The following is a 27,240-nucleotide window of genomic DNA, read 5'->3' as shown; positions in this document are numbered from 1 at the left end:
CAAACTGAACAGGGCGGGTAGTATTTAAGGGCGGGATTCATCAGATTTAAACCTCGGCAAAAATTTCAAAGGGCTGGTTCACATCCAAAGACTCGACTGTCAGTTTTGAACTGTGGCAAAACAAACCAGTGACCTAAAAATAAGACTCTGCATTGTGTCTACCATCTTCCTCCTTGTTCTATTTTTTTTCCTAAATAAAAGAAAATTGCAGCGATACAATCCATCAGGAAACAACTGGTTTACAGTTCTCATTGGACAAAGGAAGAAAGAAAATAAGTCAAGTCCATATATCCTTCTGGCATTTTTAAGTCATTCATTTAAAAAAAGAAATCAAAAAAACCCCAACTCTTCTAATCAAATTAGGTTAACAGACTAGTGAGGCTGCTGATTCCTATTTCATCTTAATTATTTTTATTTTGTTAATTAATTTTGAGAATATTAACTTTAGCTTTGATGTTGAGGTTCCTACTTCTCTGTAATCAGATTAAGTGATTCCAAGGCCTTTCATGTGTTTCCTCGTTCTCCTTTCAACGGCTTTCACAACTGCCTGCTTCTATTTATACTTCTCCTACCACAAAGCCAATGTCACTGAAACACTTCTGCTCTTGCTCGTAAGAAATGTTAAATCTGCTATTTTTGGAAAGTGGCTCAGCATCATTTGTGCTGACTAATTACTTTCATTTCTTTCATCTTGTTTTCTGCTTTCCATCTCTTTTATTTTGCATTAACCCCTTACTGCTAACATTCTCTGGGCAGCAGTCTAGTGGAGCCAGGCTACCACAGTGCTGACAGCTCCTTAACAATAGGCAGAGATGTTGGAGTATTTCTGTGTGACAGGCTGCAAAAAACATCCCCACTTTCTTGTTAAGGTCACATTCAGAGATAAACTGTGATGGGTCACATGTTTTCCTTTTGCACTGCTTGCTCCTGCCCAATTGAGCAATGGCAGCAGGGAGACATTTTTCTCCTAGCACTCATCAAGATGTAATAACAGGGTTCCTATTGTTAGAGAGGCAAGCCTTGCTTTTGTTGGCACCGATAAGAGTTTTAATGTAAACATCAGCTTTGAAAGACAACATACTTGTAGTTAAGAGAACACAAAAATGTCTAATAATAACATATCTTCATTCTAAATTGACACGTGCTTCTGAGATTGCCAGTCTTTCCTGGTTTAAGTCATAAACCTAACACCTTAACTAAGTTACAGCAATCCTATAAAAGACTTAGAGGTCAGAATACAAGGTGGTTTTCCCCCTCATGAAACTTGTTTAAAGCTAATGCTGAAAACAGCCAGAGCCTTCTCACAAAGAAACAGATATAAAAATAAAGGTCAGGGTCCTGGCTCTGCCTGCCTCTGCCTCGGCCAGAAGAACCAGCCCAGCAAAAATGTGGAAGCAGCTCACTTTGTGCTCCTTCAAAGGGCCAGCAATGGTGACACTGAGATGTGGTATGCATCAAAACACAGTGCCTCCTGTTCTTTGGTATTAGCTAGCAGACTTGATTTTACTTTGCTCCAGGCCTGCAGGTGCACAAAACACTTCAGGAGCTACTTGTCCAAAATACCTTCCAGCTTGGTACATGCCGTCCCTACTCTACTTACAAGTAAAAGATCCCAATACAAGATTTAGCATGAGTTATATCTAACTGGTAAATGTTGTTTAATAGTGTAGATGTAGTCATTCAATCTTTCTATAAACCAGATCATTTTAGGAGTTCTCAGAGGTGATAATAAGCTTTGGTATACTGGTCTGCTCTCTCGTGGTTGCAGAAAATAAATGGAATGAAACATCACTTGGTATTTGGCCATTAATATAGTTCTGATCCACTAGTGCAAAATTATACCACAACGAAATGCAAAATCAGGAGAAAAAAAAAAGCAGGTCTAAAATGTCAAGCTTGTACATCAAATACTAGTGATTTAAATCCATGGTCAGACAGGTAACAAACCTGATCACCCGTTACTGAGGTCACAGGGCCTCCACTGAGCCAAGTGTCTGATTTTACATATTTGGTTTCTGGTTGCCAGAGCACTGTCCAAATGTAAAGCTGTTTTTCAAAACATTATATAGTTTACTAAAGAAGTCATCAATGGCCTGACAATAATTAGCCACAAGATCCACAATGTCATTAGGACCAGAGAGACCGGTCATAATGACATTCATTTTTCTATTGCCCACATAAAGCCAAGGGTAATGACTGCCAGACATATCCCATCCACTTTGCCTAGGTCTCACTGCCAGGAAATGTGTATAATATGATTATGGACCTGGGCACATTGCTGTACTATGTCAGGTGCTTTTTTAAACTGCCATCTTCCAGATTCATGATTTATATTTAAAACGTCTCTAGTCCCAGTACTTTAAAACATAAAATAAGCGTGCAATCAATGCAGCAATGTCTCTCTGAGTTTACAGTCTGGAACAATGGCTTGAAATGGCACAAATTGCCTCGTATTTCCTGGCAGAATGTTATGAAGAAGTCTGATGACAATTCTCTTAACATCAATTATTTCACTACAGATTGTACTAGATCACTACTAGATAATCACCCACACTGGATGTACCTACAGCTTTTGGCAAATGTTTGCTGTGTGAAGTTAAAGACATTCACATTTTTTCCCTGTATGTTTAAAGTAATTCCCCACCTGGCCAGCAAAGTCAGGGAATGAAGAAATATGTCTCTTTTGAATCAAACTGGTCCCTTGATACTGAAAGCCAAACATTGGCTTATGCTGTTTTAGGTGCCTGAGGACCCAATTATCCTTTCCCTAACTGCCAGCCTTCAGGTTTTTTTAGCTTCTCAAATGTTTTGTGTTGCTGAATTTAATTAAATGATATTTAATATAATTGTAATACTAGAGGAACAGATACCTATTCAACAAGGCTGTGCAAGAAAGTGGAAAACAAGAAAGAAAGCACACTGAATGACCCAGCTACTTAATTTCATGGTTCTTACCACACATTTCAAACCCAGAAGTCACTGTTTATCTATTGTACCTAAATTGTCAGTGACATCCATGGATAGATACTGCTCCAAGGAGAGGTTATTGGTGAGTCCACAGAGACACCATATAAACCTTCCTCACCTCCCCAGAAAACTTTCCAGCTTTCTAATATGCAGCAAATACCGCAGCATGCACTGAATGTGCCACAGTCACCTTTCTGTTTTCTGATAAATTTTGACCATGCTTTCCTCAAGAACAGTTGAATAGGTTACTCCATAATATGCTACCATGCCTGTAGGAGGAAAAAAAAAAAAAAGCCAGAAACAGTTTTATTTACTAAAAATATATGCTGCCTTTTTCTTGAAGATCATTTGGTTTCATTTTGTTAGCATAAGGGAAAGAGGGGGAAAAGGAGGGAGCAAGCAATGTAAAATAAACTGTCTCTATTCTCTGAAAGCAGCGTTTGGCACACAGACATCTCACTAACAGTTCCTTAGCAGTGTTAACTAGCAAGTCAGCTTCTGTCTGTTTGTCTCCAGTTGTGTTTTGCTATCACAGTAGTTCCATTTCTTTCTTCTCACACAGCAAATCTACCAGTAGATGAATTATTCTGGCACTACTTAATAATTCATTACTTTATTGTCCACAGGGTTTACATGTGGCTATTTTTGTAACATGAGTGAAATTGCATTACACAGAGCATTTTTGAACATTTGCCCTGTCACATCATTTGCAACTCTTGTACTTGTGGAGGATGAATTGAACAAAGTAGTTTACGAGCTAGATATAGTCACCACTAAATGAAAGACTAGCTCATGCTGGGAGCAAACTTCTGGGATTACAGTTACAATCCCAGGGCAGAAGCATTCCCAGAGGGCAGAGAGGCATTCAAATAAAAAGGAGGGCAATGAGCCTTGGAGAGGATGGCTTTATACATCGTCCAGAGGTCAGTTCCTTTTTGCTAGGCTGTGTTTCTGGTTTACCTGTAGTGTCACAACAGCTCCAAGGACAGGTCAGGACAGCTTTTTCCCCACTTGTATACAGAAGAAATGTTCAGGAAAAGGTAAAGTTGCATGCTGTAAATATTGAGGCCTCCAGACATTGCGACAGAGACCTTCAAACTTCTTTTTGCTTTGCTCTCTTCTTCATGAGACACCTTCATCTTTTCACCACGTTTCTTCCATCTTCTTTTCTTCATCTATACTCTTACTTTCTACTTGTTCTTACATTTTAAGGAAATTTTCATTTAATTGCTGCTACTTTTTCCTTCAATCAATTACATTTTTTTTCAAATTTTGGGAGGGAATCATGAGGGATTTTTTTTCTTAAATGTAAAATAGATTGCTTCTCACTCCCATGACGTTAGAAGAAGGGCAGGTCAAGGAAAATATTAAGAACACCATTGAATCAAAAATTCTGCTTTGCATTCATGAACTATTTATAAGAACAAAATCTTGCCACCAATTGTCTAATTACAGTCAAAATGCACAACCTAAGTGTGACTAGTAAAAACTCTACAACCACAGCAATAAAGCTGCAAGAACAATACAAATCAGGCAGCAAGGCAAACCTACTCTGCCAAAGTGTTTGTAGATTTCTTGAAAAAAATTACTGTAGGATGGTTTGGAATAGAGAGAAGGGAAATAGCTAAAAATATAAAAAAAAATATATAAAACTTCTTGTATTTGGAGAAAAATATTCTCACATCACAATACCAAGGGGATAATGTACTGCAGAAGAGATCTGAAATCCTGACTGAAGAAATCCTAAAAATCGAACTGTCTAGAACCATCTACTATCAAGCAGGGATGAACATAAACAGAAAGAGAAATAATCACAAATAGATGAAAAATGCTGGTATAAAACTGCCTAGAAATGAGGATGAGTATAACATGCTCCAGTAAAACTGGGATGAGAAAGCAGTTTTGAAAGCAAATTTTCCTCTTCAGGATAAACAACAAACAGATTGCAGAGAGATATTTACCCATGATAATTCATACTTTTCATAGGCATTTTTAGAGTGCTGAATCTAAGGTCAAGGCAAAGAACAGCCGAGACTAGAATTCAATGGATAAAATCAAGCTCTCGGAAAAAATTAGGCAACTAAATTAAGGTCACCTATGCCAACTTGATTCAGGCTCCCACTATATCATCTGCATTAGCATGGATGTTATTACATGTTCATTATTCTTTTGCTACATTCAGTGAATTATTTCAGTACACAGAGTAGACAGGGTTTATTTAATAGAAAGTGAGACAGTGATTTTTTCAAAGCCTCCAGCTGCAGTGAAAACGAAACTTAAGGTGCTGTGATGTCATTTGCCTCCATTATAAGAGCAGGCCCATGGGACCAGGCCCTGTGATCATGCAAATAAAGGTAATACTATAGCATAAGAGGCAAGCCTCTGTCTGGCATTTCTTAATCTTGAGTACGTGGAAACTTTTTATTTCCTTAATGTGTGCTTTATCTAATTTCTAAAATGTAAATTGAAATAAAACAAAATAAAACAGAAACTGTTGTATCATGGTCATGGTCTGTATAGGTTGTCAGTAGAATCAGGAACTACAAGAGAGGGCTGATGACACTCATGGAGTATCAACTTCAACCCTAATTTCTGAATAGGAGTGTGTGACTGTGGTCACAGAGCCTTTTGCAGTCTTTACCCACTCTTTTCCACCTCCTCCAATCTGTTCCACATCAGGCTTTTCCCCATGGGTTACCTGGTTTTTCCCTTTTCCATTCTTCTTGACTGCACAATGATGATTTCCCCCTTTGAGCATCTTACTCCCACAGTTTGTCTGTCTTATTTCAATTCTTCACAGATTATGGTGATCCCAGCCGCCAAGCTTGGGTTCCTCCCTGCCCTGTCCCAGTTCTGCCGAGGTGTATATCACAGCCTCCTCCTTCACTTCCAGCTGACAGTCCAGGATTTTCCACCTTTATGTTTGAGGCAGGCACTCAGAGAGATTTTCATAAAATGATCCCCTGGTTCAAAGAGGCCTAATTTAGAAACACCTCTCTCTTCACAAACTCTACAGGATTTTAAAGCAAAATGGCTTTGTAACTTGCAAGCCTAATTTTAGGTGGCACATACATCTTCTGTTGTGCCTAGGCAGTGACAGCAGTGATGGGAGTTCCCTTATTTATCCTAAGATATAATCTTAAGTTTTTTACTGAAGAAATCTAAGAAATCTACCCAGTGGTTGTATAGGACAGTTCTTCAAAACCTAGAACAGCTGGATTTCAAAAGGGACAGCAAAAGATGATGGAAACTTAGCACAGTGGTCTACCTCTATTTTTATGAGCAAATATTCGAAGAGAGGGAACATTCTGAGTATTGCTACCATATCTGAACAATCAACCATACATACAGATTGAGCTGCCTGTAAGAAATAGATTTTACAGCAATTTAAGGATACATCTCTTCTTAATCCTTTCACACCCTGGTGCATTGCTTTTAAAGAGACTCGGTTATGTTATCATAAAAATAAATATCTTTAATGTTTTATTCTACATAACAGAAGTTAACAGGAAACCTATTCTAGATAGGTATCTTAGTGTCATCATTCACAACATCTTATACAATAAGAGTACATAAATATCACCTCTTGCATGAAGACTGCCACTGTGTGGCTCTACCATTTTTCTATTTATTCAGAGCAAATCAACGAATTGTGTGGCATTACACTTTGTAGTTTTGTTTTCCATTAGTAATGCAATGTTTACTGTTCTTTTATGTTGGCTTTTTATTTTTTCATAAGAAGTGTTGTAATTTTAAATGTATTTGGGTGACACCTATATTTCAGGCGCAAAGTTCTAAAATATCTTGTACTCAGACAGCATCACCGGAAAATCTCAGAACTGTAAAAATTGCTAATAAAAAATTCCAGGCTAGCAGCTCTGACCCTCTCTAAAAGCAGATGATGATTTGAATGGGCTATTAAACCCTTGTGTTAATTATAACATTGGTCATGTGCTGGTGGCTTCCATTCTACAAGGTCAGCTCTTGAGTGATGACTGCTCTGTAATTGATGGCTGGCATTGATTTGATAGGGTGATGTAAGTAAAATTTTCTTTTTACATTGAAAAAATTTAAGATGAGGAAGGCTCTTGTGTCCAAATTTTCCAAGTATTTTCTCAAAAGTCATTTTCTCTTCAATATGTAAGGTGGGTGAGGTGTTTTTTTTTATTTAGAACATTACCTGATTACCAAAGGTATAGTTTCATTTGGATTTCTTCATTTATTTATGTTAATTTCTGCATCTGTTCCAAATGATTCAAATAAGATTGATAACATATCACCCACAAGAATAAAAGCTTATTAGAATGAGTCAGTTATAATGAGAATTTATAATTTGAATCTGAAAGAAGGCACTCAAGTGGAAATCATTTTATTTTAAATTGTTAGCATCAATTTGAACTCCTATAATTATGAAAATTTTCAAATACCATGATGTAGCCAGGCTATGCAATTTCATACTACATTCAGTGTATTTTCCATCTAATTATCTAGTTTCTGGGGATCATACACTGAATCCTCCGATCCAGTATTCTAATATAAAACTGGTAAGAGGTGAGGAGGCATAAAGCTCACATATATTCCGCCATTACATTTTCCATATATTGAACCAAATCCTTAGCTTCCTAGTCCCCACAGGGTCCAGCTGTGGGATACCAGTTTTATACCAGTTTGTAGCTCCACTCTTAGTCACATTCAACTCACTCAGGGGGTAAAATCCTCTCCAAAGTCCAAGGTGTTACTGCCATCAATTTAAAAGAACTCTGGAAATACCAGAATGTCATAAGAACAAAAAAGTTACTGAGTCTACCTCCCTCTACGGAGGCAGGCTAGACCATTCTTAACAAACATTCACCCAGTCTCTCTGTCAAAGCATCCAATAATAGAAACATTATTTTTACACTAGGTAGCTTGTTGTTGTTATTAATTATCCATGTGTTTTGAATATTATCTTCTTCCACTTAACCTAAACCTCTCTTGTGGCAAACTCAGCCAATGTTGTCCTTGTCCTCCAGCGGACATGGAAGATAACTGAATACCACTATGTAATAGCCTGTATATACTGGAGGATATATCCTTTAAAAGTCTTGTTTTTCTAGCCTAAGTTAACTCAGTGCTTTCAGATTGTCCTCAGAGATCATATTTTCTAAATCTTTAAGCATTTTTAGCTCTACTCTGAACTCATTCTAACTTGCCTACATCTTTTGTAGAGAGTAATTCTTAAATTAGACACATCATTTTAGCTGAGGCTTCACTAGATCTGGAAAAAGCAAAATAATTACTACCTGTTCAATGTATAACAGCTGCTAATACCCCCTAGAATGAAATTTACATTTTTTTCAACCACATCACACTGTTGATTTACATTTATTATGTTGCTGTATGCAATAGCTCCAAAATCCTTTTCTGTCATTCTTCTGCCTAAGTAGTGATTCCCCATTTTGCATTTGTATTTTTTTTTATTCCCAAGTGCCTTAATATCCCTTTTTCTTTATTGAATTTCATCTTACTGACTTCAGATAATTTCTCTAATTTACCATATTCATTAAATCCTCTTTTTTTTTTTTTTGTATTGAGATATTTTGCTGTTGCAAAATTTAACTAATTCTGTGAGTTATAGCTTTCTACCCTGATAGTTATCTTTCTTTCATACTGTGTTCCCAAGACACCCTACCTAACAGCACATTGAATTCACTGTGCCTCCTCTGTTGAAATACAATTCTATCAGTCTTTATCCTTCTCTTCCATCCTTCTGTCCTCTTCCTAGAATCCCAGATACATCATAATCACCTACATCAACATGTCTTCTGTCTTTGGATTTTCAAGTGGTATTGTCTGGCTAGTTAGAATCACATCTAAGACTGCTAGTACTAACCATTTATGCAAACAAAAATACTGTGTCCATCTGGCAAGTTGTTATTCGTTGTGTGAAAGGCAAAATTACTCTTCCAGAGATACAAACTAAATTAATAGCATCTACTACAACCCTGCTATTTCAATGCATTACATAGCTACACAAAAATAGCTTCATCCTCCTACTCCTTCTGTTTGGCAGTTTATAGTAAATCCTTACCATTAAATTAACCTTATTCTTTTCCCCTTTCATCTTCACCCAAGTGCTCAATCACGCTGCCTCCTCCTGAACTTCAGAGCAGGTATGTGTACATTCTTGATCCACAGAGCAACAGTTCCCTGTGTTTTTCCTTCAGCATGGGCAGGGTTTCACCCTATATTTAAACTAGACATGAGCATTGTCACTATTTCATATAAACGTCGACTTATATCCTGAAGCCTCAAAACTTGCCTGGGTACTTTTCAGACAAAGCAAAGGATGACCTACTGTAGTGACCTGCATGTGTACCAGCCCAAGGACAATGCAGACTAGAAGGAGTGCATGTATGGAGCAGCTGGCTGAGTAGGGATTAAAATGGATGAACATAAAAAGGCAGTATTTTATTGACACAACAAAATGCCGCACAACATAGCCAAGCGAGCAACAAGAAAAATCTGTAACAGACCTATAATTATCATGTAAATTGAGATTAATAATATAGAAATAGTCATCCCATGCTCTTCTAATCAACAAATAGTAGATTACAGGGTAATTAGTAGGGAATTTATACATGATTATTAGGCTCTAGATTACATGGTGACTAATTATAGTAGCAATCTGAAGGCACGCTAATGACCATGGAATCATCTGGCAAAAAGTACATAAATTAAAGGTGTAGCATGTCCTAGAATTGTATACATGATCAAACGTGGATAGAAATATAGCAACATATTTTTCATTATTTATCCATTTCTCCAAAATAATGAAAAATGAGGCATCTAAGTAATATATTTGAAAAACTACAAGGTAGATTATTAGCACAAGATTTTATAGAAAATATTATTCATGGTTTATTGAATGACCATAAAAATATCTGTAGCAGCTTCACTAATTTGGAAAAAGGACAATTCAGAGAAAATCTGAAAGCCTAAGCAGTATGATGGACACACAGTATTTTTGTGACTATCATTCCTAATTAATTCCAGTGAGCAATGTATAGGACAATCTCTGTCCTTTCAAATGAGAACACATAGTTAAGAATTTAAACCCAATAAGAATTCTTCCTGAAAATGTAAAAATAAAATTTATGAGATTTTCTAATTCAACCAAATATAGAACTGGCTTCCTATGCCTGCATACGGACACCAATAGTATGATTTTCTGATGCGGTAGCATATGCAGCAACTGCCTTGGGTGAAACTACCAGAGACTGAGCATTAATGAAACTCAGACCTTAATTTAGGAGCCAAAAGTGAACTTTCTGTCTTAAGTTAGGCCACGTTAAAAACAATCCTCAGAACAATCACAGCCCAGAAAGCAATCGCATCCTGAACTGCATCAACAGAAGCGTGTCCAGAAGGTCAAGGGAGGTGATTCTCCCCCTCTACTCTGCTCTGGCGAGATCCCACCTGCAGTGCTGTGTGCAGCTTTGGAGCCCTCAGCACAAGAAAGACACGGCCCTGCTGGAGCAGATTCGGAGGAGGGCCACAAAGATGATCAGGGGGCTGGAGCATCTCCCCTGTGAGGACAGGCTGAGAGAGCTGGGGTTGTTCAGCCTGGAGAAGAGAAGGCTCCAGGGAGACCTTATAGGGGCCTTCCAGTGCTTAAAGGGGGCCTGCAGGAAAGGTGGGGAGGGACATTTTTGTCAGGGAGTGTGGTGATAGGATGAGAGGTAACGGTTTCAAACTGAAAGAGGGTAGGTTTAGATTAGATATGAGGAAGAAATTCTTTCCTGTGAGGGTGGTGAGACACTGGCACAGGTTGCCCAGAGAAGCTGTGGCTGCCCCCTCCCTGGCAGTGTTCAAGGCCAGGCTGGATGGGTCTTTGAGCAACCTGGTGTAGTGGAAGGTGTCCCTGCCCATGGCAGGGGGGTTGGAACTAGGTGGTATTTAAGGTCCCTTCCAATCCAAACCATGCTATGATTCTATGAAATTACCATAAAGCACTTTATTTCCTGGGAAAACCAGAACAGTGGGCATTTTCTGGGCAACAGAGGAGAACATTTGTACAGCCACTGACATATCCACACTTCATTTATCAATGTCTGCCTTCTACTTCAATCCAAAACAATAACAGTGACCTTTAAAATTGATACAGGCTCTGTAACAGGCATGAAAAGAGAGAAAGAGAAGTAATGGAACAGAGCATACACTCAGCAGAATGTAATTAGAATGGTAAAGGAAAACACTAGTAAAAATAATAAACTGTGGGAGGAAGAACATCTAATGAGAAATAACATGGAAAGACTGTGAACCATAGTCTTGTAGCTGCCTAAACCAGCTCAACTTTTAAGCTCTAGTTATAAATGCTAAACAAGATCAAAAGACTTGTTCTCAGGTGAACAATTTGACATAGCATGCTTCATTCTCATATTATAAGGACCTGGGAATGTGCTAGAGAACATTCGACTGTCCAGTGATGCTTAGCTTCATGGAAGATGCTTCAGAAAGTCTTTCTTACACAAAGGCTGAATTCTGCTTATCAATTAGCAGTTCTCACAAACTGTGAAGAGCACTTATAGAATCGGGATATATATCATTTGATCTGTGAATCTTCTGTATCTCAAGGCAGGAATTATTTCTGAAACTCTAGAACTGCCTGATTTCTTTTAAGAGTGAGCATGGGAGGAGAATCGACAAATAGAGTTTCCCCTGCAGTGCAGAAGACTGGCTTGATTGCCCCTCTGGCATCATCCAGCCTCCTTAAGCTGGTACAGAGATGTCATGGGCCAAGGATTTGCACAAAGAATGAGAAATGGTTATTGAGTAGCTCCTTTTCTAAAGCTAGTGATGCAGGGTTCAAAATTAGGGCTGTCCTCAACCTCAAAAAACATTAGGAAGCCTGAAGATATTTCTTTTAATTTTGTGTTAATATTTTACATCTTCTCTGCAGGGCTTTTCTCCAGGGTGTTTTGCCAGAAAAAAGCTTAGCAGTGAAGTGACTCCAGTATTGCTAAGAAGAGCACAGTGAGGCCAGAGGTGGAAATAGATACCTTGGGCTGCGAGATGCAGTTAAAGCAGCAGACTTCATAATGACACATACAGCTTATATCACACTCTGTCAGAATGTTTCTGCTCTTCAGTTGAATTTTTATTTCCATATGATCCTCACTGTTGTTTTCTTACAAATGTTCCCATGCTAAGTCACAACTACAGGGTCCAGTACCATTAATATATTCACCCGGTACAACACAGAAGCAGCATTGCTGCATTGGCCATCATTGCACCTGAGTTAAAAAGCCCTGTTAGCTGGGTACTTGCATGACTACTGCTTCCAAATTCCTGAGTGAGGATAACTACGGACTCTGTTCCACTCTTCACTCCACAGTGAAAATAAATTCTAACCTCTTCCTGATTTTCTGTCCTTTATAGGCAAATCCAGCTGCTGTATTTACCTTATGCTCGTTCATTAACAATCATAGCAACAGTTAATCAACCCATTAATCTCTCAAAGGGAATTTTTGTCAAATAGCTTTTCAAAAAAATTAAGAGTTCAGCTGATAAAATAAATGTCTGTGAAATGGATAAGAAGGACAGAGAAGGACAATGGCATAGAAAATCTGCTAAATGCTTATATTCCTGCAAAATAAGTTCAGAATTGAATATTTAGGGATCAACGCATTTTTAAAGACACGTATGCAAGACATAAACAGATTAGAAATGCAGCTACAGAAGGTGAAATAAATCTAAAACAGCAGAAGGGAAGACAGTTGAGAATAAGTGAAATATGCCAGAAATTTTTACAAGTTTTACAGAACTCAAAATTAGATAGAATAGAGGGTAAGTAAGTTTGTAGCCTACAAACCAACAAAAAGTAGCAAGAGCTCCAAAACAGATTGATTGTATTCCAGAATGATGAAACAGATGAAAGATAGGGAGAAATACAAAGAAATAAAAATGTTAAATACATCATGAGGAAGAAGAATACCTAACGCAGGTAAGATGTATTTTAGAGTAGTTCAGGGCCTGGTTTTCAAACTAACAGCCATGACAGATTTCACATATTTCATATTACAAATGGCGAGATGAAATTACAGAAGGAAGAAAAGAGATTGTTAAAGACAGGAAAAACAGAGATGTGAAATAATTGGAAAAGGAATGAAAAGATGTCAAAAATCAGAAAAGATAATAGCACCTTGATAATAACTGCTGAAAAATTCACATGGGGACCTGTCCAATATTTGTGGCAATTTGTGTTTCAAAGGAAGATAGTAAAGAACTATGAATGCTAAAAAGAAGTCAAGATTGGCAAGATCTTGGGGTGAATTTGGCTCTGATAAGTGATTGCAGTAATAAGATTACAACAAAACGAATAGACATTAGAATATCAGATTTGTTTTTCAACTGCATGAAGATGGGTTCTTCCCAAATACTGTGAGAATAAGGCTAAAATAAGAAACAAAGACAACAACAGAAGACAAGTCTATGATATGAAAGGTAGATAAAGCACTGTAGAAATGCAAAAGAAGTAGGAATACAAAAGAAATCACTTCACTTGGAATCAACTCATGGAGTATATTGTCAAGGATTACAGTTTAAGATTCAACTGTGAATCCAGTCCAATAATGCTAGAAATTACTAAAGACAGGTTTTATTATCTTTGTGTCTTTCCTGACTAGTCTCACTAACTATGATGAATCAGATTATTTCCTAGGTAAAACAACCAATTTCATAATTAAAAGTAGATAAGAAAATGTAAGATGTTTTTTGGAAAGACAGTAGTCTTATAAAACAGCTTTAGATGATATCTAGGTTCACGAGGAAACACAGATCTTGTGACTCCATCATATTCTGTAGTGAGTCAATGACAAGAAATATTTTGACAAAAATATGTCTGTGAGGTCATCATCTTCTGTGGGTTTCTTCAGCTGCAGCACCATTGCACATGGGTCACAGACAACCTCTATTTCTGACCACTTCTTCCATTTTTCTGGAGAGGTAATTTTGCAGCTGTGTCGTGACCCAAACCAGGGAACTGGTGAGGCTGAAAAAAGCCCTCTCTTTCTATTACATCGGTTTTCAGCCTGAAGACTTTTCCAGGACAGTTCACTGGATGGTTGTGCAACTGAGAAGAGAAGTGGAAGGGGCTGGGGGAAAAAGAAATAATCAGCTGAAAACTTGGCCTGGATCCCATTTTGGCCCAATGGCTGATGTGAGACCCCCACCTGCAGTGCTGCATCCAGCTCTGGAGCCCTCAGCACAAAAAAGACATGGACCTGCTGGAGCAGGTCCAGAAGAGGGCTATGAAGACGATCAGGGGGCTGGAGCACCTCCCCTATGAGGACTGAGAGAGTTGGGGTTGTTCACCCTGAGAAGAGAAGGTTCTGGGGTGATCTTATAGCAGCCTTCCAGTGCTTGAAGGGGGGCTACGAGAAAGATGGGGGCAATCATTTAGCAGGACCTGTTGTAATAGGACAAGGAGTAATGGTTTTAAACTAAGGGGTTTAAAACCAAAAAAATGGTTTTAAAAAGAGGGCAGATTTAGGCTAGACATAAGGAAGAAATTTTTTACACTGAGGGTGCAGAAACATTGGAACAGGCTGCCCAGAGAGGTGGTAGAAGCCCCACCCCTGGAAACATTCCAGGTCAGTTTGGATGGGGCTCTGAGCAACCTGCTGTAGCTAAAGATGTCCCTGCTCACTGCAGGGGGGTTGGGCTAGATGGCTTTTAAAGGTCCCTTCCGACCCAAACCATTCTGTGATTCTGTGATAAGGCAGCTGCATTTTCATCTTGTTTTTGTATACTACTATCTGCACATCAAAGGTAAAGTCTCAGCTTTGCCTACACCGCACTTGCCCTTGCCTCCTCTCACCTCCACTCACTCATGGGTGGCTACTAGTTCCTCACTCATTGCACTGGGCTCTGCAACTATGGCTTCAGTACTACATTTGTGCAATTAATTAGCAGGGCTAATTCTTTCTTCTTTTTATGGTGCAGAAATAATCTAGTTCTTCAGGGAGAAACAAAGACAATTTTACAGGGTAAAAAAACCAACAGGTAATTCCCCTGCACTCACAGAAATGGAATTTTGTTCAAAAAGCTGCATGCTATCTTGGACAAATGTCCCTATTTCTAAAATCTAAACAGTGAAAAATCTCTATTTTAGATGAGATTTCTAAAAGACAACCAAAGACACAGCATGGCATTTTGCATTGTAATTATATGCTTTTGAGAAAGTGCAAAGCATAACTGCCATAGAGGTACTCAAGTAATTATCAAATGTGTCTCTAGAAGAAAAATGTTAGACCCTTAAGCAATGTCTGGTTTCAATTTCAAACATTTTGTTTCAAACTAAAATATGGCAATACAAATTCTGATTCTAGTTTTAAAGTTCCCTGTGTCGGGTACATTAACTATCACCATAAACCTAGATAAAAATAGGAATACTGAAATTGACTGAAATAAGTGGTAGACTACCTTATGTTCATGTTTACATGTTACAAAAGCAAAAACTAAAGAATAAAACAGTGAGTTAATAATTTGAGTTGGTTTTGGGGGCAACATATAAAATTCTTGTAAAAATTTTTATATTAACACTTCCTTATTATAATGATATGAAACTTTGCTAAGTAAGGACAAACCGGTACCACCAGGAATCTTTCTGTGGTATAGCAAGCAGTCTTGAAGAGCTCCAGAGGTCATATAGCTTTCCCCATCTTAAAACAGTCCCCTACTTAGACCTTACCAGGCTTCACTGCAGCGAAGGTATTCTCATGGCCTTGAATGACTGTCACAGCTTCAGCAGGAACACTTCTTAGAACAGAGGCAGACCTTCCTCTCATGCAAAGAACAATCTGTTCAGGATATTTATATCATTGTCTAATGACAACTTATGGTATTTCTGTAATACGGGGGAACACAGTTCTTTAGATCATATTAACATGTGTGGACTAATAGAAAATATTTCAATTCTTTGGAAGGCCTTAGCACAGAGATTTACATGTATCAGTGATGTACCACTTGCTAGTCTTTTATTTCTGCACTGCACTGTAGGGTTCACTTCGCAAGAAATTATTTCATATTTTCAGCAAATGTATAAAACCACAAAAATGTACATTTCTACTATCATATTTCCTTTGCAGCAATAGTTCCACTTTCGATACTTTTATTGCTTTGTGAAACTAAAATTTAGTGCATGTTTGGAAAAGAATAAACTGGGGTGTTAAAGAAATACCTGAAAGTCAAAAATTGAGTTTCCAGCAAACCTGTGCCCTGAGTGCACCTTTTCCTTCTGTCAAATCATTACCCACTGTCAGAAACTATCAGTATGGTACTTTATTTTTATGAAGTATTCCTTGCTCTGTGCTTATTTCATGCTTTTGGATTAGCAGAAAACAATTTCACACCAGTGAAATTAGTGTTATATGTAATAAGAATACGTAGTTTGAAGCTTCATTCTGCTGAATAGGCCTGATTTGGTACAAATGGTTCCTAGAAAGCCATGCCTGTAATTTAAATGGTTCAGTGAGATCAAAAGTAATTTTTCTCTTCTTCTTTCACTCTACTCTCACCACAACTGGAGAAAAATGTTTAAATTATAAGAGTTTCAATCTAGCAAAGCACTTACTGTTAAGTATGTGCTTAGGTTTTTGTTAGTCAACAAAGCACTTGTCCAAAGCACAACATTTCTTTCGTTCCTACTGACTTCAAATCATATACAAGCTTAAACTGAAACACAGACATATTTGCTTTCATGAAACAAGGCCAAACTGAGAAATACATTTTAAATGGACTTATCCAAGAAAAGCTTCAAGCTGCCAGCTGATTCCATTAAAATTCATTAAAGATTTTATCCTGCTCAAAATCCCTGAGTATAGCTGGGGAGATTAAATTGTCAACCTTTGAAACCTTATCTAAAGTTAAAACCATTCTTTCAAAAAACTTTAAAAAAGTATCAAAGTTGTGATATTATGTTCAGCAAATAACTACTGACTTCTGAGAAACAAAAATAATCTATGAGTTAATGAGATTAAGATATGCAGTATTTGTAATATCGCCAAATACATACTAGTGGTGTTTTTCACATTAGCTAGTGATAACCACTTCTCACTGAATCTCAGAAATAATATCACCAATTATTCTTGCATCTCTTCTCAAATGTGCAAGTCCTCTCTGTGCTGTCTTTTTTTTTCCCCATCAAATATTATAAATGAAATAATTTTGGTAGAACAGCAGATTACACTCCTTAGGATCTTTAATATTTATAGTGAACAGGAATATCTATCAATGGTCAGGTAAAAGTTACTCCAGCCCATATAGCAGAGTAGATGTGGTGCTTGGAGATATGGCTTAGGGGTGTACTTGGTAAGTAGGGTTGACGGTTGGACTCAATGATCTCAAGGTCTTTTCCAACCTGAAGAAACATTTCAGGTCTCCATCTTCCAATTTAGACTGGTTAGTCTACTATCTGTAACGCCATCATAATATGATTTCACGCACTCAGCTTTTGATTTCCTAACTTCTGAAAACCTGCCTGCATGTCCCTTTGTTAAGATCCCTGCTCATCCTATGTGACATCCAGTGGGGGCATAGGCTGGCACAGACAGCTATTACCACTGACAGAAAAATGAGGTGGTCAGCTGCCCAGCCTAAAGAGCATATGCTCATTCAGAAACACCACACCAGGTGTTCCCCTAGTCACCTGTACCCTAAAACTTGTATCTCTGCATTTTTAGGGAGGTTCTTCTGTCTCTTCACCACTGTTTCTTTGTGAAATCCCTGTATGACTCTACCTACTTTTCTTTCTGAATTACAGTAATTTTCTTCTCAATATTCCCCAAGTTCCAGCTGTTCAAATTCAGATACTGAAAACAACTGATGAAGCCAGCTAAATCATCACTAAAGAACTTCATCTTTTTCCCGTTAACTTTGGAATCAGATTCATATCTGGAGTCTAAATCAACCAAAGCTTACATAAGCTACAGGCAGCACAGATGCCCTGACACACACACAAAAAAGTCATGTGCTACCATATGCGCATTTAATGCCCATTCCACCTATGGGATTTGAAATGCACAGAGCTGGACAGGAAAGTCATGTTGTGAGCTGTGGTATGTTCGAATCCAATTTATCTCTTCAGTAGTTTCTATAGACTGGGCTTCTCAGTCCCCAGTGAAATGTAAAGCTGCCGTTCCCCACTAGAAGGTCAGAAAGAAGCTGGAAAAGGAAACCTTGCTAACGGTCTCCTTCGAGAGGTTGCCTCCAGGGCTCAGAAATCCTTGGAAGCTCTCCTCCTCAGCAGTGCCACCTGGAAAGTGCTGCCTGGATTCCCACTACCCTATCCACCCTGCATTCCACTCAGTTTTCAAACAGAAACACTCTTTCTCCTTGGTCTATATGTCTGCTATTATTTATTATTTACATTTGTCATTTTTCACATACTATGCTTTTCTACAGTGAGTTTGGCTATCCTTTTTAACAGAGAATGTGAAAAAGACGAAGCCATCTGGCACAGTTTTCTATTCATTTTTGAGTAGTATCCTTCTCAGCTGTGTAAGTGTCACTGGGAGATACGAACCTTGTTCTAAGCAAGGAGACTGCTTGGCTGTCTAATGAAAGGGTGTGTAAGAACAGAAGCAGATAAGAAACCCACAGTATATAAACATGAGGAGAACAGCTTCTTATAACATGAAAGCAGCACCACTGATAAAGTGGTTAAGGCAGTAAATATCTAAAGAACAGTCACAAAAAAGGAGTAACCAAATAAACATCAAAACCTTATCCCTGTGCTACAGGACCTACCAAGTAGTTAAATGCAGCCCAAGTTAAAAACAGAGGTAACAAAAAAATATATATTTTATTAATATATATATAGTCAGAGTTTTTTTAGTAAAATAGATTATATAAATCTGTGTGGCTTTCATGACACATATACAGGAAAAAGAAAGAAGGAAAATAAAACTGTTCAAATTGAAGTAGTGTCATTAAATAAAAATATTTCTGAAATAGGTGTGGAAAGAGCATTATTATAGTTTTTGTCCTCTCCCCCATCCCAAATCCTACTTTTTTTTTCCCCTTCTATTTCTAGTTAATAGGCTGCAGACGTGCACAGGCACATCTGAGAGAAGAATACGAACAAGAACTAAACTTATATGTGGAAAAAAACTGAGCGCAGGTATATCAGATAAAATAGTTTACAGATATAAAACATATTTTAAAAATTAATACATAATATTAAGTGTGCACAAATAAATGTCATACCTTATACCATACCTAAACGAAAGGTCATTTCCATATTCTTCTGTATCCATTTATGCATCACAGTATCAGATCAAAAGGAACAGGGGTTCTAGGGGATTGCTGTGTCCCCTTCTCAAGCATGGCTAGAAATGGAGAAGCAGCATGTTCAACAGAGGCTGTGGACTCAAGTGTTTGCCTTGTGAAGCCTGTTTGAGGCAGCTGGGGACTGTGAAGAGCCAAGCCATGGCTGGAAACAAAACCTCACAATTCATTCCAAGAGAAAACTAAGGAGAGGTTTGCACTCTTGCTCTGTGGTATGCTGACTAGTGGTCAGCTCCATGTCCCGAACGGTGAGCCCAGCGGAATCGATGGCAAAGTGCCTCTTGTTTTCAGCATGAGCAGGATTGCCCATCACATTTATAAAAGACAGCAGCTGCTACAACAGGTTATATGCAATTCCAGTACCATCTCCTAAACATCTCTTCTACCTGCAGTTTCTTTTACCTGAAAATATACCAAAACAGGAAAAAATCTACAGTCAGAGCCAGAAAAAGCCTTCTGCACAAGAGGAATGTCCTCATGCATGCAGAAAGGCATTCAGAGCATCTCAGACAAACAAAATACAAAAGTATTACAAGAATTGCCTATATTAATGGCAAGGAAAACATTTGGTATGTTTCAATGGTAATGTTTAAAATTGGATACCAAGTTACAACAATCAAAATAATTTTTAATACAGCTTAAAGTTATCATATTTTTTTGTATACAGATATACACATCATAGGAAATGTGAATAAGCACATAATACATTTTGAGAAATGTACTAAAATGCAGAGAAGGAAACATCAGAACTGAAGATCTTTTTCCTGCAAGCTGAGACCCCCCAAAATAATTTTTTCTTTTAGAAAATTCTTTTATCTGCTAATCTTGGATATCAGTAAGTGCAAGACTCACATTAATTTCCACTAGGTTTGAATCAGTATCTAAACAACCATCTTTTAATAGTTGAAGTGTGTCGTTATTAACTAATCACAGCAAACAAACAAACCAACCAACCGAGCAACCAACCCCAAGTGTATGTAGATTATACCTGATACAAAGACCCTGTCATCACAGAAATATCCCTGTGCCTGTGAGGAGTAGATGGGTGGATGAAGAAAAATAATCATGGCAAAACCAGAGAAACTTGTTGAGAAACTTTCCAAAACACTGGGTATAAGCCTTGATTAAGTGAACTTGTTAATGATGAGAATAACTTCCCTGCCCCATGACAGACATGATCTGATTCCTAGATACACTAAGCTCAAAGCTGGCAAAGAGTGCTTCTACTTATCTTTAGCTGACTTAAAGCATGTCTTCCTCCTAAATGAATTTTTCCTCTCATTCAAACCACTGTCTCCTCAGACTTGCAGTAAATTGCATTGACAGTATGTCAGTTGAATGCAGTTACCTATCTCCTGAAATGCTATTAGCTTGAACTCCAGCTATCAGATTTTACATTTAATTAAATAATCCTAAATTCATCTATATAAAGTTTGGAAAATTACATCAGTCTGAAACCTGGATAATAGAATGGCTGTGCACCAAACCTTGGCTTTCTAAAAGCTCTCATCCTTAACAGAACTATGAACAAGTGATTCACTCCAGCTGTCCAGAGAAATGATCCATTGCCTCCCAACAAACACAAAGACTGGAAACAAGATCAGCTCAAAGGCCAGAGATCAGCTGCTACGTATAGTAGGGGAGTTATGTAATTAGGTGTTTTGCAAGACGAATGAACTATTGGTCTGCTTACATGTTGCTGAACTCATCTACATTCATATTGTCTATTGCCCAGCATTTACTGCACTATATATTTGTTATGTTGACTATTTTGCTGATTTTACAGTACTGAAAGCAATATACAAGGAAAAATAAAATGCACCATAAATTAGCAAAAAATGTGAGAGCACTAAATGAACTCACATGCAAAACCCTTGATGGCCAATCGTCCTTCTTCAGGACTAAATGTTACCAGCTACATAGTATATATGCTTGGGCATAAGCTAGGGTTTGCACAGACCTGTAATGATCATATATTAACTTAACTTTTCCAAAAAGCCATAATCCTCTTTTTTTTTTTTCTGAAGATCATAGTTAAATGGGCAAGATGCCTGAGTAAAATGTATTTCCATTTTATATTTGAAAACAGATTAATTCTCAGTTTTGTTGTTTCAACAGTTTTATGCTTTTTGCTTTATGCTCCTATACATAAAAACACATAAATGCATGCATGACTTTTAAGTATGCATGTAAACTCAACCACAGTCATTGAAACATTTCACCTTGTGACTAATTCCATTTGCTTTACCAGAATCTAAGCACTTGCTTAAAACTAATAGAAATTAAGTAGGTGCTTAAATATTCTGCTTAATGCGTCTGCAATGATTGTCAGGTACTGAACAGTTAATGAACTGAACCGTAAACAAAGAATGAATCACAGTTATATCACTTTATATTTGCTCAGCAAACTATATATTGTTGACTAGCAGAAAAAGGTTTCGAAAATCACATGAGTTTTATTTCATATATAAGAATACAAAAATGAATTCTAAGAAATCTAAAATCTATTTCTTCACGTTCAGTAGTGATCAGATTGTAAAAGTATCATCAAAAATATTTTGAAGGCTTTTCTATCTGCTTTAGCTCGTGTTTCTATAAAGTTATTAACTGATAGAGTAAGATAAAAGTATATAAAACTATATAGAAAAAAAGAAATCAGGCCAGCTTGGAGTGTTAAAGTGGTAAGTGTGCCATTACAGAATGAATTTACAGAATTTATGGTATTTTAATTAAATTAAATTAATGAAATACAGAACACCAGAGAAGAGATTAAGAAAAGAATATATTACTTCACAGCAGAAGATCGGTTATGGATAATAAAGGCATAATTAATGTTGCTGGATTCAGCTGATAATGTCCTTTCTTTTCACAATTTCATTCCATTTGTAAAGATGTAGCTACCACTCATGAAAGCATTTTGCTTTCAAAAAAAAAATAACAGGACTTGTTTACATTTTATAAATATAAATATTTATAAAACATCTTTTCATAGTATCTGTAAAACTTTGGAGACTGTGGTGTCATCTTTGTTTTAGAGATAGACTGCAAAGATTTGTAGAGATGTGCCTAAACTTGGACTAAGTAAGGTCAGACTTTGCTTAGCTGATTTTAAGTGCTACAGAAGTAAGAGAGAGAATGCCAGCCTCTTGCCTGGAGCTAATTTGGGTTGAATCTAACTACATATTTCCTGATAGAGCTAGGCAGATACCTCCAGAATACAAGAAATCCTGATAATCTAAATGAGGTGCCCATTTCTTTCCTCTGGTTTTATGGCCAGCCTCAATGCCACTGTGAAGTGATTTATTTGCCCAGAACACTGAATGAAGATCTCTTTAAAAACCATTCACAGGCAACACTAACCTCAGCTACAGCCATGTACATCCATGGAGAATTCAAAGTGCTATTTTTTTCTATCAAGGGGCAATGGGAGGGACAGCAAAGGCAAAGCAGAAGAAAGTAGAGGATAAAGCTGAACCAGCCTAATGGAAATGCAGCCTGCCTCAGAATTCCCCACAGCTAAGCGATTAGGGCACTGAACGCCTTAAAACCTTGTGCGTGGCAATGGTTTGGGGAATTGGTCTGGCTAAAACCCCTCATAACTATATTTTATAAATAAATCCCTGAACTAATTCCTGAACTGGCTCACCAGGGAGCTACCTAAATGTCAAATGCAAAAGCAAGGGCGTGGGTGGGACTGCTGGTGTGAGAGAGGGAGGAGGATGACAGAATTGTGGCAGCATGGTTTTGGATCAGCTTGAAATGAACCACACCTTTCCAAGCCTGATGCCCACATAAATTGTGGTGTGGGGAAAACTTGACACCTAACCCAGTGCAGATATGATGGACTCTTAAGCTTTAAGTCTTTCTCACTTTGATGCCTGTGACTAAAGGAAGATCTTAGCTGCTGCTTTTTCCTCACACAAGTCCTTAGTCTTGGATAAGAAGATACCAACATGAAACCAAATAGAATTTCAAAAAATGTTTGGCACAGAAATCTTACATTTAAGTGAGGATTTCTCAATGAGATATCTTAGTTCCTCGAGGCTGGTAGCAAGAGATGGGTTTTATTATTCTGTTTCACTACCTGAATGTCATAAAGTTCATGTAATGCATGTCTTGCTGTAAAAAAAAAAATAAAATTATAAAGCCCATATCAACTTAATAATTTGTGGAATTAATTATTTTATAGTAATCATTGCAGAACCTTAATAAAATTTGTAAAATCACACTACACTTACATACCATAATTTGTATAAACAAATGTGACTTGTAATACATTTAATTTCTACGACTTTTGCACCATTCCACAGAGCAGTGAACCAAACCCCTCATCTCATCGGCACAGGAAAAAGGAGTGTTTGTGAAGTAGGAATGAACAATATGGGAGAACATGTCCTGCAGTTGCCTTCAGTAATTTAAAGGAAGAAGGCTAGAATGAGAACTTTCATACAACTAAGATCAAAAATGCTGGATATTCCATCTGCTGAGTGACTGCTATAACCAGCATGCTATCCTAAGTATTCAAAAAGAGATGTGCTAGTATGAATATACATGAGTAGTTCTTTGGGGAAAAGAAAGAATAAAAAGATGTCCAAGTGCAATGCTGCCCTATTCTCTTTTCCATCTGAAGCAAATACCACCGTCTGTCTTCGAAGAGGTTGTCCAGCACACTGGTACGTCATCATCTCCTATTAGGTAACACAGCATTCCTCCAGCATTTTTGTCTAAAATGGTGGCATGGCTTAATTTTGTGAGGAGAGCAGTTTTGCATATGTGTGAGATACGCTTTCAGAATGCTTAACAGAACAAGTTCCTCAGCAAACGTAGGCAAAGCAACATCTTGTTTCCAGATCTCAATCTAGTTTTGGCAGACGCTAGGCAGAAACTTGCTCAGACTGGGCAGAAGTCTAGACACCCTAGTAACAGCGTTTCCATGTTTGAACTGGCTAAGTCGGTGCCCTTCCAAAGCGAGGCATCAACTCGGCAAGACTCAACAGAATCACTGTTTTGGATGTAGGCATCTACGCTATATTCTTGGTGCTCAAATCCTCATTTGGATTCAGGCACTATACTCATAATCATCTAAATGTTTCTTTAAAAAACATTAAACACCATCATATTGAAATACAAGTGCGACACTTGCCTTATGAATGTGCAGATACATTCACATGATGTGTGATTGTTCATTATACAAATGGTCTTATTTCCATACTATGAAGGAACTACTTCAGATAGGTGAAACGATTTCCCCCTTCCTTTGTCACACACAGGCAGAGATTTCTTGCACGAAAGGGTGCTTGTTTACTTCACAGAACTTGCCTGATCATGAGCTTCTTTAGCAAAACAAAACAAATGAAAAGCACATACCAGTACTAATTACCTTTACTAGTTACTCTTCCTCCTCAGAGCAGTCCCACATTGTTAGGCATTGTACACAACGTGACAAAAGGAGAAGATACAGAACTATTTATTAGTAATAACCACCATTGAAGGACTTCTCCATTTCCTCCTTGCAGGTTGGAACAGGTTCTCTAGTAAACTTGTTGTAGTAGTTTGGCTATGATGGTGATGGTAAAGATATGCTTTAACAAGATTTGTAAGGAAAATTATATATTTGCAGGGAAGAACAAAGCACGCTTTCAGGTAGACAAACGCAAACCTGCTCAGACCACAGGAGAGACTCTTTTGTCTGCAGTTATGGAGACATTTAAATGATGGATTCCTTTCTCAGAGGACCAAAAGACCAAGAGTTAGGTGCTTAAATCATATTCCATTTGCATGATCTGTGTATCACAACATCCCCTCGAAATGACAAAGAAATGATCTCTTCTGTCAATTCATAGACAGGTAGAAAGTTTGAAATCCCTTCCATTGGTTTAAAATTGTTAACCAAAGGTTTCCTGGGGGAAATAAAAAACCTACAAACAAACTAAAAGGAAGGAATGGGAGGTAGGTTAGTAGTTTAGCACCCGTTGAACTACCAGTGTGGCTGTATGCACAGCAAACTGACATTTGGCAAACATACACACATGAAAGGCAGCATGGAATAACCAAATTGATACCTGGGAACCTTTTGGCCCCTCAAAATTCTGAGCTTATAAAGGGATATAAGCACAATGAACACTTTTTGCAGCTGAAATGGAAGAAAAAATCCCTCACCTAAAATCTTGAGTATTGAGAATACTATTTAAATTATGGTACTCTCTATTTTTTTTTTTTTTTTTAATAAAATCTCTTTTAGTAAGGCATTCACTGTCTTTGAAAAGAATCATCTGTAACATCTGGTACTTTTAAGGGAAAATGAAAATAAAGCTAACCCTTGCTATAAGCACCTGCAAGGTAAAGGAATGGAAATGTAAGGCACTAAACTATACTTTAAGCTAAAGGAATCTGTCTGTAGGCATCTACTGCATGTGTGGGGAAAGTGAAAAAGATGAGAACTATGAATTATCGAGGGCAAGAGAAAGGCTAAGATTATTCAAAAAGTACGTCTGACCAAATGTTCACACATCAAGTTAAAATAGTGGCAAAAATGAGAGAAAAAAAGGAGAACAGGGCCGCAGACTTTCCGAAGAAGTGTGGCCAAATTGGGCAAGAAACTAGGTTTCATATCCACTGTTGCAACTCAGTGGCCAGCTCTACTTCCACATGCAACTGATGAAGTTACGAGTTTTGATTCTTAATCTTGTATTTGGAAAGAACAGCACTTTCTTTCCGTGAAATATTGTGAACAATAATCAGCATCTGCAAGATAAATTCTAAGTAGGTTATACAGAGGTGGTAAAGCACACTAATAATATGTTGACATTCTAAAAATAAACATTGCAATTATATTGCTACAACTAGCGAATGCTTCGGATGCCAGCCTAGCAAGGTAGGAAGCTAACTTTAATCATAAGAAAAGAGACACTGCATTGCATGGAGCTAGTCCAGTGCTTAAGAACCTTGCTGAATCACGGCCTTTTTGAATGTGTGCTGTCATTCAGGCCACCAACACTTGAAGCATGGCAGTAGGAGGCTCTTCAAAGCAGTTTTAAGTTCCCGAATGCAAGTAATTTAATCACCAAGTAAAGTTTGTAGCATAAGTAGAAATATCAGTGGAAAGTAATCAATAGCTTCCATAACGTATTTTCCATCCTTTTTAAGATCTGAGCAGTGAATGAATTCCTAGTTTTTACGAAAAAAACCCAGAAACAAAACCAATAGGTTTCAGGAAGATCCCATATTGATCTTGGACAGACTGAAGTTGGAGTACTCTTTCTTGAAAATGATGATCACAATTAGCTTGTACCTTTTCCTAAAAATCATCTCAATTTGTAATTATTTGGCTAAAAAACAAAGTTAAAATTTTATATACACTGAGATTTCTCCAATGTATGAACATTTATTTTTCAAACTGTTATCTTAAACAAAATTTACTGTTATTGTTAAGAGAGGTTTGTTGGCTTGCTCATCTTTTGACCAAACAGGAACTGAATCAACAGCCTGCCAGAACATTTACAATTTGCAATATAAGGAATCTTTAAAATATTCCATTCAAGGCATGAATCACGACAATTTTTGCAAACAATCTACAAAACATAATACAAAAGGAAATTAAGTAAAGTAGTAAAGCAAAATAGAAGTGCAAAGCTTGCATTCTGGAGAGTACACCAATGAAATTTTAAATTTTGCAGCAAAAGTGATGTCATCCTCCTTGACTGGTGATTCTTTTCACAGGCTGACAGGAAGCAGAGATGACCTAGCATTTTTCCGAATTAGTCATAACCATTCATGTCAACAAGCTAAAAGATAAAAATGCATGTTATATCCTCTGAGTATTGTGACTATAAACACGACTGTAAGGATCTCTTAAAATTCAGGAAAGATGTACATAAATTTGTAATTCCTCTACATAATTTATATATTTTTACCCAATTTTGGTACACACACACATATTTATTT

This window comes from Leptosomus discolor, chromosome 1 (assembly GCF_034619465.1).
Source record: "Leptosomus discolor isolate bLepDis1 chromosome 1, bLepDis1.hap2, whole genome shotgun sequence".
Classification (NCBI taxonomy): domain Eukaryota; kingdom Metazoa; phylum Chordata; class Aves; order Leptosomiformes; family Leptosomidae; genus Leptosomus; species Leptosomus discolor.
Note: the sequence above shows the minus strand (reverse complement) of the source record.